Source organism: Carassius gibelio, chromosome A8 (assembly GCF_023724105.1).
Source record: "Carassius gibelio isolate Cgi1373 ecotype wild population from Czech Republic chromosome A8, carGib1.2-hapl.c, whole genome shotgun sequence".
Classification (NCBI taxonomy): domain Eukaryota; kingdom Metazoa; phylum Chordata; class Actinopteri; order Cypriniformes; family Cyprinidae; genus Carassius; species Carassius gibelio.
The window spans coordinates 16,104,234-16,108,044 of NC_068378.1; the positions used below are offsets into that span (position 1 = coordinate 16,104,234).

Genomic DNA, 3,811 nt, shown 5'->3' on the forward strand with positions numbered 1-3,811 from the left:
CACACACAAATGCTGAAAAATTATTAATTATTTCAAAGTTTTGACTGGCAGTATGTTGGTAATTTATGGTTATTAGCTGGTTTATGTAGTTGCTCATCTGAAGAAAAAAAAACAGCTTTTAGGACTGACAGATCACATTGTTTAAGCTGAGAAACTGCTTAAGATGGTTAACCACATTTTAAAACAGCTTAGGCTGATTTCTGGCTGGATTGTGTGCAAATATTACCCTTGAGTATTTCTCCAGATCACTGTAACAGTCTGTGCCAGCAATATGCCTGACAACAGAAGGTCTGGGCCTGAGAAATTTAGAAAGAGAAAGAGGAAGAATAAGAGTTAGTATGAGAAAGATGAATACTCGAAAGAGAAATAGAGGGAGATAAATATCAGACAATACAGATGACTCACTGCTGTGTTCTGAACACAATGGTAAAAAGAGAGAAAACAATTGAAATATCAAGTACCAGGTCCAGAGTTAACACCAGGGCACTGAGCAGTGTCACTGCCCACACTACCTGCAGTCTCAGTGGGAAACACACACAGGAAACACCCTGGATGAGAGGCCTACATGGAACAGGATTCCGCAGCATGCTGTACATGGGTCAGTTATGTAAGGATAAATGGACTGGTTTCCCTTACCAGGTCCAAGCGGTCTGTTTTCCAAAGTTTAGGCACACATTTAACTTTAACTTCAAAACCCCCTTGCAGAAATAATGACAGTTAAACTGTCTGAAGCACACAAATACACTTTAGAAAACCACCTTATTATGCTATATCCATATAAGAAATACTTTGTTATTGAAGGTGGTATTGGGACCTTTTATTTATATATATCTCATTAGCTTTTTGAATTTCAGTATATACATGTACTTCAACTGTATTGTACAGGATATAACAGTATAACTATTTTCTGTAAAAACATTCAATGCATTCCTCCCAGGTTATGTAATTCACATGGAAACAGGGGGTGGATTGTGATCCTTGTTCCAAATGTTGTGCATGTTTGTGTAACTGTAACATGAGGTTGTTTTATTAACCAGAAATAGCAGGTGTTCAAACTTGAATTTGTCAGCCTGTACTCTGTGCTGCAAGACATGAATCCGCTTACTGGAAAGCATTGGAACATCCCGCCAATTGAGTTGCACAGACCCATAGCCAACAGCTCCTAGAAGGAAGAGACCATTTATGTACAAATGAAGGAAATGCTGCAAAGTGGGTATTTATACTAGTCTTTTTGGGAGGTTGCAGGGAAAATTTTTTTGACCCTGCTGCTCATCCCAACGCATCAGGAGCATCCAACAACTGTCCAGTCTTTGTCAGACTACCAAGGTGGCAAACACAGCTGATGCCTCGTCCATGTAGCCTCCCTTTCAGGGTTTGTACATTCACAGTGTTTTCATTTGATGCTAATGAATGTGATGCAAAGACAGCTCCATGCTTGAGGATCTATGTCAATGTTTATTGGGTGTTTGCAGGCCCAGGATCGATGACCACCTCCACAGGCAACTGACAAAAGCTTCTCTTGTCTGTGAGGGTCCCATATAACAAAGTGGACCGAGTGGAAGCCAAACATTACAAACCAAGTGTCAGCAACGATTGCACTCTCTTGATCGATCTTCCTCTTCTCAATTCTCCCATTCAGCAACTTTCCCTGTACCTCTAGTTCATCCGAGCCGAAAAACAGAACTTTCTCTATCCACTCCATGCCTTTGCAGACCCGTTGAACTCTACGCACCTTCAGACTATTTTCTTCAACAGTAAGTATTCTTACAGATCCATCTCGACCTGTACTGTAAAATAAATCTTGATATTCACAAACAGAAGTCACACCTTGCTTTCCATGGACTCCATAAAGGGTTCTCATGGAAGACAGGCACATGGAAGGCACATGGTGGCAGCAGGAATGGAAGAAGAGTTTCCTCTTTCATATGCAGGCCCGATTCATCCTCTATCACTTTTATTGTCCATCGACAAACCAGTGCCTCAGAGCCCGATGCAAAAAGACACCAACTCCAGGACCCTTCAAACTGTCCCTTGACCCAAAGTACAGAGTGAACTTTACCCTCACCAGCTCTTAGCAAGACTCCAACACATGGCTGCCATACAAGAAACACCTGGACACCTCCATTCAGATTACCCACTGCACACACCCACACAATGCAATCTTAATTCTGGACTTGGATGCTTGTGATTTCACACAATAAGACTGGTATTCTGCTCTCCCTTGCCAAATGACATCCCAGGTGTCACCCTGACTAAGGCACACCTCTCCTTGATCAGTACAGACCAGAACACTATTTGGATCACCTTCACCCATTAATCGGACCACTTTGGGACAACCCTGCCCTTTAAACCCCAGATCCAGCTGAGCCTCTGCCTGAGTTTCCTTATTGTCTTTCTTCTCCTTTGCTACTCTCCATACTCTTACCCAACCATGTGCACCACCAGTAGCCATCGATCCCTCCTTACAGCCTATTCTTCCTTTGCTGACAGCCAGAGCCCTCACTTCACCTGACCTATGCCCTCTAAATGTATGCCCAACCTTTCCTTCACCTCCCCATTCCCAGAGCAGACATGCTCCATCTTCTCCTGCACTGAATACAAGGTTTGGTGCAAGCCTGACACAGAAGACACGTGCCTGGTGCCCATAAAGCACCCGAATACAAGTTGGGGATTCCTCTCCACAGCCTGCATCTCCACCCAACGTGCCGAAGCTCCACAAACGAACACTGCAGTCATCTGAGGCAGAAGCCAGCCACCGAGAATTCTGGAGGTAGCAAAGGCTGAAAATGACTCCACTGTGGCCCACCAGGTGTCTCTCTACCTGGGACTGGCCATCACAAGCTGATTGAAAACAGTCCCACTTACCAACACTAAAGGGTCCCAATTTGGACCGATCATAAGTTCTGAGTAGAGAAGACAGGTCTCTATGCAGGAGTAGAAGGAGAGAAAATTTCTGCATCAAGGAGCAGCACAAAATTGTGAGCGAAGGATATGCCTAACATTAGGTGTGGTTGTCCTTTCAGCAAATGAATGTCCAGTCTTGAAGTTCCAAGAGAGGACCAATTTGCTTTAGACATTGTCCTCCAGTACTGAAGCTGACAAGCCAAACTCCTTTCACATGAGATTACATCGCTGGATTGTCTCTCTCCAAGCAGACGTTTTCTACTAGGTCGTATACCATGGATACAGTAATTATGGAGAACATTTAGAGATGTACATTCTTTAGTAGATGCCTGAAGACTGTACACAGAGAGGAATGTTCCCTCATCTACAAAATGACACAATTTACAGGAAAGAATTTATCAAATTAATATGTTATGAATAAGAATATGTTTGTAGAGATAAATACACTAATACAATTATGGATATGAGACGTGCATTTCCTAAACACAAAGAATAACATTGAAGAAGATAATCCAAACTATAGTTCTTCACAGGTCCACTTACATTTGAAAATCTGACGTATATTTTCTTTCATTTTCTGTTTTCAAACAGCTTGCTATTTTAATGTGACATGGTATAATAATATCTATGAGAAAATATCTTTTCAGTCCACTGCATTCTTCTTCTCCTAATTATTTTCTTTTTTTCCTTTCAATTCTTCTGCAACAATAAGAAAAAAAGACAATATATCCCATTAAATATTCTGACACTTTCCAGGATTGTTTTTCACATGGAAAGTAGTTGTGTCCACTTTTAACTTTTAATCTCTATTAGCAGTGCACAACATTCAAATTAATAAATAAATATATCTAATGCCATGCAAACATGAAACATTCTTATTTCTGTGGGATGAAAATACATCATAAAC

General features: G+C 41.4%; 2 pseudogenes; both read right to left on the reverse strand.

Annotated features, from left to right (window-relative positions):
* Nucleotides 1–1,205: 1,205 nt before the first annotated feature.
* Nucleotides 1,206–1,876, reverse strand: LOC128018135 (WD repeat-containing protein 6-like; annotated as a pseudogene).
* A 78-nt stretch (nucleotides 1,877–1,954) lies between these two features.
* On the reverse strand, nucleotides 1,955–3,181 carry LOC128018136 (WD repeat-containing protein 6-like; annotated as a pseudogene).
* Between the last annotated feature and the right edge of the window lie 630 nt (nucleotides 3,182–3,811).